Here is a 13,305-nt window from a genome sequence, read left to right on the forward strand (position 1 = left end):
ACTAATTTGCAATTCCATGAACAGTGTTTAAGAGTTCCCTTTCCCCACATTCTCATCAGCAATTATTATTTGTATTCTTTTTTTTGTATTCTTGATGATTGCCATTCTAACTGGAGTCAGAATGAAATCTCAATGAAGTTTTGATTTGAATTTCACTGATTACCAAAAAAAAGTTGAATTTTTTTCATATTTGTTGTCTGTTTTTATTTCTTCTGTTGAGAAGTGTCTTTTTAGTTTCTTTGCCTATTGATTGGGGGTTTTTTGATGTTCATTTCTTGAGTACTTTGATAATCTGGATATTAATCCTCTGTCAGAAGAGTAGCTAGCAAATATTTTCTCTCATTCTGTAGATTCTCTCTCTCTCTCTCTCTCTGTCTCTTTTTTTTTAAATTTATTTATTTTTTATTGTAAACAAATGGGATACATGTTGTTTCTCTGTCTGTACATGGCGTAAAGGCATACCATTTGTGTAATCATAAATTTACATAGGGTAATGTTGTTTGATTCATTCTGCCATTTTTTCCCCTTCCCCCCACCCCTCCCACCTCTCTGTCTCTTTTAACACACATTAGCTCTGTTTATTCAGTCATCAGCCAACCACAGGCATTTATGTCCTTAGGATGCACGAGAAAAACACACAGATTGAAATATTTTGCTTTATTCTTAAATAACCAGTGTTGACTGCAGTCTGCACCTATGGGGCACTGCACAACTTCTCAAACTTGGCATCAGATTAAGCATCACCACCTTCATTTCTGTTCCATGATGTTCAGGTGATCCTTGCTTTTCATCACAGCAACAGCCAAAATCCCAGCTTCATATGGGCAGGAAAGCAGTGTGGTCTCACACTGACTGAACTGGCTTGGGTTAGACTCTGCAAGGCTCTCTGACAGTTATTAAGTATTTCTGTTTCCTTTGGAAATTTAAAATATCCCGTCGTTCCTCTGTGAGGTCACTGTGACCACCTAGATGGAGCCTTAACAGCCAAGACAGCACAGATCCCTAATGAACTAATATCACATTAGTTCACTACGCCCCAAAGCCCAGGTAGAAGTGAATTGGACAGGCGGACAAGAAGTGGTGATGCAGACTGAAACACTGGAGAAGGAGGGGAGTAGCCAGATACGTCAGCTGAGGTCCTAACTGGAGAGACACAAGGCAGCCAGTAGCAGAGCGTGAATAAGCACAGGAGCACCTTTCGTGGGAAGAAGTGCAGTCAGGGAAGATTTCATAATATTTGACAACCACATCTGCATTTAACTGGCTTCCCTTGTAGTCCTGTGTTTTATTTCATGCATGAAAAAGCTTTTCTGAAAGAGGCCCTTAGGCTTTACCAGAAGACCAAAGGGTTACAAACACCAGTTGGCCATCAGATATGCAAGTCTGGAATTCACGAGAAGCACAATAAATGTTAATAAAATGTATGTGGATGTACTAATGTAACATTATGTGTAATGGAAGCCAAGGGTACTGATGGACAGTTTCAAGGAGTAGAGGTTGCCATAAGGGTGAAGGGCAGAAGTCTAGAACACACAGAGTCAAGGGTCAGGTTTCATCGTGAAAGAAAAAGGAAGACAGAACTAAGACAACGGAGAGCAGAGCTCCCTGAAGCCGGTGGCTCTGCATGGGGGAACTAAGGAGGACGAAGACTTAGGAGCACCCTGGAGTCCTGGAAAGGGATTACTTTGGTGACCCTTGTGGCAGAAGCTGTAGTGCTATGACAGGCAAGTTTGCCAGCACAGCAGAAGTGTGCAGAAATTTGGGTGTGAACAAAGCAGTGGCCATGATGATGGAGATAGGAAGGGATGAGAAAGCTACTGAAAAAGATGTGAGGAGGAGACAGGGTGGATCTTGTCTCCGCACAGACTCCTGCGCCTGGACTCTTTCCTCTGCTGCTCCTCCCACTCCAGGGCTTTCTCCACAGGGTGAGTTCATGATCTCTGATAAACAGCAAAGCACCTGAAACCTTAGCAAAACCTTAGCAAAGTACCTAAGCCTAACAGACTACAGGTCTCCAGCATTCACCCGGTGTCAGGCACTTGCAGGTCTTAACTCATTTTCCTCATGATGGATCCAGGAAGAGTGACAATCATGATCCAACTTCCTCTTCAAATAACTACTCTAAGTGTGGGATCATGGAAACACTCCAGACCTCAGTATCTGAAAGAGCATAGTGCCAATCTTGGCTCAGCTGCTGAATCTTTTGGGGGACCTTCATAGTTACTCATGTATAAAGTAGTTACAAAATATCCTCCTAGGGCTGCTCCAGGGTAGAACCATGCAAGATCCTGCTTATAAAGCTTAGGGAACAGCCAGGGCTCAAGCATAGCTCGACTAAACAGCCACCACGGAAATAACAGAAAAAACACATACTTCAAACGTAACTTCAGTCAGTGCACACAGAAAGGGACTGCACAGAGACATAAGTAGCTGTACAAGTTATTTCAATTATGAATTAATGAAAATCTACAGTAAATGCATATCTTATAGAATGATCACTTTCAGAACATATAAAAGCTGCTCGAACAAACATTATTTATTATTTCTGATATTCCCACTAGCTTCAACTTAACTACACCTTTCCGAGAAATTAAAAGATAACAAGTCATTTAAAAGAGGCAGCTGGGCCATTCTGAACATTCTCCCCTCAACTCCACAGCCTTCTCTATTCTCGCAGCACCTATCTGCTGCCTTCTCAATGCCTTCATGGTACTTGTCCAAGGCAGTCTTCAAGTTGAGGAATAGTTCATGGGACTTCAGTTTCTCCCTTCCAGTGGTATCTTCTAGTTGCTGAATTCCTAATTTAATCTTTTTGATTAAGCTAGGAATTTAATTTAATTTAATTTAATCTTAATTGTGATTACTTGCTTATGGACAACACTTCTTTTTTCATGGACTTTATTGAAATTCTCAGTTATTACTCATTTGTACTGCTTGATGTCCTCATGCTTCTTATTTATTTTGATCTGTGCTGTAGCTAGTTTTTCCTTCTTCACAATCAGCATTCTTCTGAGTGAATTTTCTTCAATCTTCAATTTCCTTAACTCTGATTTTGGTCTTGAATTTGGTCCTCCAAGTTCAGGCTGTCCTTCAAGGCACTGGTCAGTTTGTCCTTATTGTCTGCAAGGTCCTGTATTTTCTTCTGATACAACTGCACCTCCAGTTGACACAAAGGCAGTCAGTCAACTAAGTCTCAATAGATTTCGTACTTCTCCATCACTTCTTGCCTGAAATTCTTGTTTCTGAACTGTAACTTTCATTTTTTCTTTATAATTGTTTACCTTCTCTGGAGAATTCACAATTTTAGTTTTTACACTTTCTTATACTTCTTTCAAATAAACCACTGACAATTTTAGTTCAATCAATGATTTAGTCTTCTCTGAGATATCTGATTTCTTGTGGGAATTTCCCTCCTACATCACTGTTGCTTTTTGATGAAACCCCATGATTCAGTGATTGCTGTAGCTCCTGAATATCATTGATAAGTTGTTTGAACTCTTCTTGCTCTTCACCTGGAACAGAATTGAACTTCTCCACTTTCAGCAGTGCCTCCTAGTGTGCAATGCTCACCTGCTGAATTCTGTCCACAGAGGATTTATATTGCTAGAGAACTTCTGTGTACGTCTCATGGTGTGCTTCTCTGAAGTGAATAAAGTTGATAATGCCACTTAAAAACTGACTTGTCCGCTTTGCTTTTGGATATTGAATATCAGCAATCTCAAAGTCATTCTCCTGGCAGATGGGTAGAAATGAGTTCAGGTGAATGAACAAGTTGCTTACTGGTAAAAAGTCTTCCATTATATGTGGATACATGACTTCAATGTTCACAGGCATCTATAAATACTACTTCACAAAACCATGTAAAAATGCTCCAGTTGAATGCCATGGACTATTTGTGAGACCCTCGTGTAGATCATGTGCAAGACTTCAGGCACTGGATTTGGATAAAGGTCATTTTTGGAGAGATTTTTTACCAACAGCTTCTGTTAAGAACTTACTGTGCATATGAACAATCTCAGCAATATTATACCTGGGAAAAGACAAAGTTTCTATCTTGGGACTTATAGTCTATAGCAGCTACCAAGGCAGGCCCCTTGTGTGGAATGGTGGCTGACAGCCTACCTAGATTCTCTCTTCATACCCTTGTCTCCTTTGTTGTGCAGAAACTTTTTAATTTGATGTTATCCCATTGATTAAACCTTGACATTATTTCCTGATCTTTACGGGGTCCTATTGAGAAATGCCTAGACGTTGAAATGTTGCCCCTATGCTTTCTTCTGGGAGTTACACTGCTCCTGATCTAATTTCTAGGACTGTAGTCCATTTTGAGTTGACTTGCATTTAGGATGAGAGTTAGGATCTAGATTCATTCTTATACATATGATATACTGTTTTCCCAGTATCATTTGTTAAAGGACTATCTTTTCTCCAGCATGTTTTTGGCATATTTATCAAGGATTAGATGACTCTGTGTGGGTTTTTCTCTTTGCCTTCAATTCCATTGGGCCTCATGTCTCCTTTTATGCCAGTATCATGCTGTTGTATTATTTGAAAATGGATATTGTGGTACCTCTGGCATTCCTTTTTTTTGTTTTGATTATTCTGGGTCTTTTATTTTTCCATATGAAATTTAGGACACTTTTTTTCTAGTTCTGTGAGGAATGTCATTGGTATCTTCATGGGGATTGAATCTGTAGATCAATTTTGGTAATATAAACATTTTGACAATATTAATTTTGCCTCTGCAAGAACATGGCAGGTCTTATCTACTTGGGTCTTCTTCAATTTCTTTTTCAGTGTTTTATGATTTTCATTGTAGAGATTTTTCCCCCCTGGGAAAAATTGAACCCAGGGGCACTTAACTACTGAGCAACACTCCCAGCACTTTTTACTTTTTATTTTGAGACAGAGTCTCACTGAGTTGCTTAGGGCCTTGCTAAATTGCTGAGGATGGCTATGAACTTGCAATCCTCCTGCCTCAGCCTTCTGATCTTCTGGGATTACAGGTATGCACCACCATGCCCGGATCATTGTAGAGGTCTTTTACCTCTTTGGTTAGATTTATTCGTAGGGTTTTTTTGAGGCATTTTAAATTGAATTGATTTTCTGATATATTTTTCAGTGTATTCATTGATATTCTATGGAAAAGCAATTTTTATATTTTTATTAGTGCATTGTATGTATACATAATATCAGGTTTCATTTTGAGATAATCATACATGTGTGGAACATAGCCATTGATTTTAATATGTTGATTTTGTATCCGGATACTTTGCTGAAATTGTTTATCGGTTATAGAAGTTTGGTGAAACATTTTGGATCTTCTAAGTATACAATCATCTTATTTGCAAATAGGGATAAGCTGAATTCTCCCTTTCTTATTTATATCCCTTTTATTTCTTTTCCCTGCCCAATTGCTCTGGTTAAAATTCCAAGTACTATATTAAACATGAGAGACTGGACATCCTATCTTGTTTCTGATTTTAGAGGAAATGTTTTCAAATTTTCCCCATTCAGTATAATTCTGGCTTTGGATTTGTCATATATAGCCTTTATGATGTTGAGGTAATTTCCTTCTAGCCTGGTTTTCAATCAGTCTTTTTATCATGAATGGGTACTGAATCTTGTTGAAGGCTTTTTCTTAATCTATTAAGATGATCAAGTGATTTTTGTCTTTGATTCTATTTATGTGATGAATTAATTACATTTTATTCATTTTCATGTTGAGCTATCCTTGTATATCTGGAATAAAACCAGGTATTTGATCATGTTTACAACCTCCTCCTCCTTCTCCTTCTTCTTCTTCCCAGGAAAAAACAGACTTTCATTTATTCTTCTAAAATTTATCATTAGCTTGTTTGCATAATCAAACATTAATTTATTTGTTAACATCATATTTATTTTTATTTCCACAAATATCTATTGACAGAAAATAATTTTAATTTTATAGTCTGTTTCAATAATAGTGGATTCTTAAACATTTTCTTGACAGATGTGTTAATGCTTAACAACAGAATTGGAACCTATAAACAGAGTTTTGTTTCCAGAAGCATTAAAAATATTATAAACTCCCTAATTAAATTTAGTTTAAAATATAATTATTGGTAGTAGTTGTTTAATATTTCACATATGTTCAGTTTTTCATTTCTTTCTTTTACAAATGAATACATGTATTTAATCCAAAGAACTTTGTAACTGAGACTAAAGATTTTGATAAGTATAGTTTTCTATATTTGCATAGCTTCTATTCAGTTTGCTAAGCATACTGACAATCACTTGTGATACTCATTTTATTAAAGGAAAAGTTTTTTAAAAGTTTAAATAATCATATAGATTCTCTTGTGTTTAAATTGGTACATTACAATTATACAGTGGATTCATTATGTCATATTAATACATGTGCATATTTTGATCAATCTCATTTTCCAGTACCTTATCTTTCCCTCTTCCCTCCCCCTGATTCACTTGTTCTACTCTACTAATCTCCCTTTTCTGCCTCCTCCTTATCATCCTTCTTATTATTGTAATACATATATATAATATCACACATATTATATATAATATGTATGTGTTTGTATTTGTGTATATATGTGTGTGTGTGAAAGTGTATGTACATATACATGATTCATTGTGGTATCTTTTTACATGGACATAGCCTAATTTAGTAGATTTTGTTTCCCAGTACTTCCTTTGCCCTACCTTCCTTCCTCCATCTCAATCCCCTTTCTCCAATCTGTCAGTATCCTTTCTATTTTTGTGAGATCTACTTTTTTCATTCATTTATTCTGTAGAGCTTCCCCATATGAGAGAAAATATTTTACCCTTGACTTTCTGTGTCTGGTATATTTCACTTAGCATGATGGTCTCCCGTTCTATCCATTTACCGGCAATGCAATAATTTCATTCTTCTTTATAACTGAGTAAAATTTCATTGTGTATCTGGCTGTTTTTCTGACTCTCTCCCTATATATTGAACTATGCCCTCACTTCCTATACTTTTTCTTTTATTTCTTGTCTTAGATCTTCTTCAATTCATTGATCATTTTAACAATCAACTTTTTGAATTTTTTTTTTTTGTACTAGGAATTGAACTCAGCGACACTCGATCACTGAGCCACATCCTCAGCCGTATTTTGTATTTTATTTAGAGACAGGGTATCACTGAGTTACTTAGCACTTCACTTTTGCTGAAGCTGGCTTTGGACTCATGATCCTCCTGCCTCAGCCTCCTGAGCTACTGGAATTAGAGGCCTGTACCAATGTGCCTGGCTTGAATTCTTTTTATAATATTTAATCCACCAAGATATCTGTGGACTCAGTTATTAGTAGGTTTTAAATTTTTGGAGATGTTTCCTCATATTTCCTGTACTTGTATAATGAGATTTTCTCATATGCTGGGCTAAATCTCTCTCTAGCTTTTATATGGAAGTTTCTATTGTATGCTGTTTTTTTACTTTACTATTTGTCCTGAGCCAGGGGTACATGTCTGAGTCAAAATACACGTTCAATATGTTCACAGTGCTTCCATCAAGCCCTAGAACAATTTTGAATAGAAAGGATGATCACCTGTAGCTGTGATAACTTAAGAACAAACTTCATACTAATATGCTGTAAACAATTATTAAAAATGTTTTCTATAACTTCACTATTCCAGAAATGGAAGAGGATAGTAATACCGTGTAATAGGCTTAAAAAGTAGTTTTAAAGAAAGTAAAATTGATATTTTACTATATAGTGCATGTAGCAATGGAGAAAGGAAAAGGCAACAAAGGGTAAAGAAAAGAAAGAGGTAAAAACAACAGAAGAAAAGTGAGCAGAGAAGAAAAGTGGGGAAGAGTATAGAAATGAGAAAGAAGAAAAAGATGGAATGAATGAATTCAGTTAACATATTACTTCAAAGAATAAAGCATACAAATGAACAAAGAAAAAAGCAAATAAACCAATAAACAAAAATAAAAACAAAAATTAAATAATAGGAGAAAGACAAGTAGAAAAAGTAACAAGAGAAGAGAAGGGGAGAGAATGAAGAACAGAGGAAGAAAAAGATGGAATGAATAAATCCAATTAACTCATTACAACATTAAAAAAAAGGTGTGTTTTCAAATACCTATGATTCTGGCCACTTTGGAGGCTGAGACAGCATTTCACAAGCAGTCAGACCCTGTGTCAAAACAAAAAATAAAAAAGAGTGGGGAAGTAGCTCAGTGACAGTGTCCTGGGTTTGGCAGTCAGTGCCATGAAAAGCAAAATGAAACAAAACAAAACAAAGAAAAAACCTGGATAAATGGGGAGAAAGGAAAGAGAAGAGGAAAAGGCAAGTAGAGAAAAGGAGAGTATATAAAAAAATGAGAGAGTAGAGCAAATATTTCCAATTAGTACAATGACATTAAAGAAAATGCATAAAATTGGATTAAGTAATGCAGTAACATATAGTGGGAGGATCTATCAAATCAGTGCAGAGAATATTAGTGAAATAAAAAACCTAACATTAAAAGATCTAAAATTATTCCTTGCTGAAGTATTTGATATGAAAGGATTTCTTACTGACCCTTCCGGCTTTGGATTATGCCAGGTGTTAGGAGGTATTATAGATGTTCAAGCTTGACTGTGCAGCCTCTGAGTGTCTCTGGATGTGGAGGTAGCAACCGCCTCAGCTCTCTCAGCTGTAGATTTAGTTCTTGTTTCTCCACTTCTGTCTTGAGATGCTGCCCAGAACACCCAATCTTGTGGCTTTCCATACTGACATTGTCCTACTCACCTCTGCCATGAGACTATGTGATTTCAGTGTTTTTTGGTGTTCCAGGATGCATAAAAGCTCTTAGAATGGTTTGAAGGAACACCTAGAATGTCTGCAGCCCTTTGTCCAAGCTTTAAGATATGTGGGAAACACCATGTCCCTGGGGCTAACAGCATGGTCTTCTCCCCACCCTTCTCTGGGGCAGTCTGGGTGTTTCCGAAAGTCTACCACATTGAATCCCAGCAACTGTAGTGGGTGTGTGCACACCTACCTCCCGAGGGAGCATAGAAGCATAAAACTTGTCCTGCCCTTCTCTAGTGTGGTTAGGGTGGCTCTGAAAGTCCTGAGGTGACTCCTACTTCTTGTACAAATTAAATTTGTATTCCTACAAATTAAACTGTCAAACTGCAACTGGTGTGTGCAAGCTACATAGATCTAAACTGTCAATTTCAAAGTTCCTGCCATCAACTTGTCTCAGTCAAGAGCTCCCAGCAGGTTTGTGCCACATATCACTCCTGATTCTGAGATTTTTTTTTTAATCCAGGCAACCAACAACCAAATGGAAAAAAAAAAAGAAAAAGAAAGAAAGAAAGAAAAAAGAGAGGAAGGAAGGAAGGAAGGAAGCTCTTGGGTCTTGGGGATACAAAAGAAAGGAGATAAAAAAGAAATCAGAAAAAGAAAGAGTGCAGGGATTTCTAATCTTCCTTGTAGACAATCTAGAATAATGATGGCTATTTTAAGATTATTCCTTTTCCCAGCTCTCAAGTAATCCAGAGCAAAGTGCCTGGGAGTGCAGGTAGGCCCTCTCGCCATGCTGTCTTGTTATGCTGTATTTTGATTTCCTTTCTGCTGGGACTGCATACCAGCCCAACAGTGGAGTCTGTAATTCCTGAAATACTTTAAATTCCTTTTTCTGGGAGCTTCCCCTCCTCCACCAAGAAGCCATGCACCTGGCACTGACGTTGTCTATCTCAGTTGCTTTATATTTTTCTCTTTTGTTATTTTTTTGGTTCTTTTTAGTTATACATGTTATTTTTAAAAAGCCACTTTCTCTATGCTTCACTGGATCACTGACTATCTGAGTTGTATTCCTGCATTTTCCCCTAATCTTCTATCTCATCACTTAACTGTACAATTGTTGATTTATTTCAATCTTGGGAAGCAGTCACTATGCACCGACTGCTACTGATATTCCATATTTTTCTCTCCTTTTGTGACTTTTTGATAGTAGCCATCCTAATGGGTTTGAGGTGGTACCTCACAGTGCTTTTGATTGGCATTTTCCATGATTAATGATGTTGAACATCTTTTCATCTATCTGTTGGTCATTTTTATGACTTCTTTGGAAAACTGTCTATTCAAGTTCTTAGCCTATATTTTAATCACATTTTTGTTTTTCCACTATTGAATTCTTTATAAATTTTGAATGTTAACTCCTTTTCAGATTTGTGGTTGGCAAATATTTTTTCCAAAGTCATAGCCTACTTTTTAATTGTGATTATTTCTTTATATATATAAAGTTTATGTGCAGAAACTTTTCCATTTGATGTAGTTCTGTTTATTTATTTTACTTTCGTGGTCTTTCAGTGTGATATCCAAAATATCACTACCAAGGCCAATATCCAGGAGCCTTTCTACTATTTTTTCTAAGAGGTTATATTTTCTTTTTGTGTGTGGAAATCTAGGTTTATAGATCGTTTATTGAAGAGACTATCTTTTCTTCAATGTGACCTCTTTGTGCCTTTGTTAAAAATCGGTTTACTGCATATATTTGGATTTACTTCTGGCATCTTTGTTTTTCTTCTACTGGTCTATGAATCTGCTTTTATGCCAGTACAATTCTGTTTTTAATTTTTTCATGGCTTATTTTTTTATTCATTTTTTAATTTGTTCCAATTGGTTGTACATGAAAGTAGAATGCATTTTGATACATTGTATACAAATGGAGCATAACTTCTCATCCCTCTGGCTGTACATGGTGCTGAGTCACACCAGTAGTGTAATCATATGTGTATACAGGGTAATAATGTCTGTCTCATTATACCATCCTTCTGATCCCCACTCCCCACAACCCTGACTCCCCTCTGCCCAATCCAAGGTTCCTTCATTCTTCCCCGCTGCCCCCACTATGGATCAGCATCTGCTTATTTGAGAAAACATTGAAACTTTGATTTTTTGGGACTGACATTTCACTTAGTATGATATTCTCTAGGTCCATCCATTTACCTGCAAAAGCCATAATTCATTCTTCTTCATGGGTAGTATTTCAATGTGTATATATACCACGTTTTCTTTATCCTTTCATCAGTTGAAGGGCACCAAGGGTGGTTCCATAGTTTTGCTACTGTGAATTGAGCTGCTGTAAACATTGATGAGGCTGCATTACTGTACTATTCTGATTTTAAGTCCTTTGGGTATATACTGAGGAGGAGAATAATTGAAGGTGGGTCCATTCCAAGTTTTCTGAGGAATCTCCATACTACTTTCCACAGTGGTTGCACTAATTTTCAGTCCCACCAGCAATGCATAAGTGTACCTTTTCCCCACATTCTCGTCAACACTTATTATTGCTTGTATTCATGATGATTGCCTGGATCTACCTGACTGGACTGAGGTGATATCGCAGAGTAGTTTTAATTTGCATTTCTCTAATGGCTAGAGATGTTGAAAATTTTTTCATATGTTTGTTGATCAATCTTATATCTTCTGTGAAGTGTCTGTTCATTTTCTTAGCTCATTTATTGATTGGGGTATTCTTTTGGTATTAATTTTTTTGAGTTCTTTATATAACCTGGAATTTAGTGCCCTATCTTAGGTGCTTGTGGTAAAGATTTTTCCCACTCTGTAGATTCTCTCTTCTCATTATTGAACAATGGTGTTTTGATTACTATAGCTGTGTAATAAAATTTTAAATCAGTAAGTGTTGTGCTCCTAACTTTACTTTCTTTCTTGGACTTTTTTTGGTATTTCACAGTCTTTTATGTTCCCATGTAAATTTTAGAATTTTTTCCTATTTATGTGAAGAAATTTTGGTAGTGATTGTGTTGAATCTATATTTTGCTCTGAGTACTATGGATATTTTAATATCATTAATTTTCTTCCATTATAATGCTATATATTTCAATTTGTTTGTGCCTTCTTCAATTTGTTTCACCAGTTTTATAATATTTGGTGTATAGATCCTTTGCCTCCTTGGTAAAATTTATTCTTACATATCTTTTTTTTGATTCTATTGTAAATGTGAATGTTTCCTTGAACAGTTAGGTCATTATTTGTTTGTAAAAATATTACCAGTTTTTGAACCTGGCTTAACACAGCTGTCAAGAACTCATCTTCTCAATGCAAATAATCCAATCGACAAATGGGCTAAGGAAATGAATAGACACTTCACAGAAGAAGATCTACAAGCAATCAACAAACATATGGAAAAATGTTCAATATCTCTAGTAATAAGAGAAATGCAAATCAAAACCACCCTAAGATTCCATCTCACCCCAATTAGAATGGCGATTATCAAGAATACAAGCAACAACAGGTGTTGGCGAGGATGTGGGGAGAAAGGTACACTCATACATTGCTGGTGGGGCTGCAAATTAGTGCAGCCACTCTGGAAAGCAGTGTGGAGACTCCTTAGAAAACTTGGAATGGAACCACCATTTGACCCAGCTATCCCACTCCTTGGCTTATACCCAAAGGACTTAAAATCAGCATATTACAGAGATACAGCCACATCAATGTTCATAGCTGCTCAGTTCACAATAGCCAGATTGTGGAACCAACGTAGATGTCCTTCAATTGATGAATGGATAAAGAAACTGTTGTATATATATACAATGGAATATTACTCAGCCATAAAGAATGATAAAATTATGGCATTTGCAGGCAAATGGATGAAACTGGAGAATATCATGCTAAGTGAGATAAGCCAATCTCAAAAAACCAAAGGACGAATGATATCGCTAATAAGTGGATGATGACACATAATGGGGGGTGGGAGGGGTTAGTGTTAGGATTAGGGTTAGGGTTAGGGAGGGGGGCAAGAATGGAGGAAGGAAGGACTGTATAGAGGGAAAAGAGGGGTGGGAGGGGTGGGGGGGAACGGAAAAATAACAGAATGAATCAAACAACATTACCCTATGTAAATTTATGATTACACAAATGGTATGCCTTTACTCTATGTATTCCATTTGTTTACAATAAAAAAATTAAAAAAAGAACTCATCCTCTCCTCCTCAAAGGTCCTAAGCAGTAGCCTGACAGCTGCATTTTGAAGTGACTTTGGGAGACTCTTGGAACTAAGCAGGGGAGAGATTGGAACCTTGTAAAACTCAAGATACATGACAGAATAGAAAGGAAAACAAAGCACTCCAGAAGTTGCTACCATAATTTCCATCCAGGGGAGAGGGGACTCTCATTTACAGGGGAGTGTTAGCACACTTCACCCGTGCAGATGCTGGCAATCCTAGTTTCTGGAAACCTTCATAGCTTTCGTAGACTTTTATAGTTAGGGGAAAAACTTAGACTCTTCACTGGGGCTTCATCTTAGAGAAAGAATTCACATAATCTCT

General features: G+C 36.8%; 1 pseudogene; it reads right to left on the reverse strand.

Annotated features, from left to right (window-relative positions):
• Positions 1 to 650: 650 nt before the first annotated feature.
• On the reverse strand, positions 651 to 6,510 carry LOC124971516 (kinetochore protein Nuf2-like; annotated as a pseudogene).
• Between the last annotated feature and the right edge of the window lie 6,795 nt (positions 6,511 to 13,305).

The sequence above is a fragment of the Sciurus carolinensis genome, chromosome X (genome assembly GCF_902686445.1).
Source record: "Sciurus carolinensis chromosome X, mSciCar1.2, whole genome shotgun sequence".
NCBI classification, from domain to species: domain Eukaryota; kingdom Metazoa; phylum Chordata; class Mammalia; order Rodentia; family Sciuridae; genus Sciurus; species Sciurus carolinensis.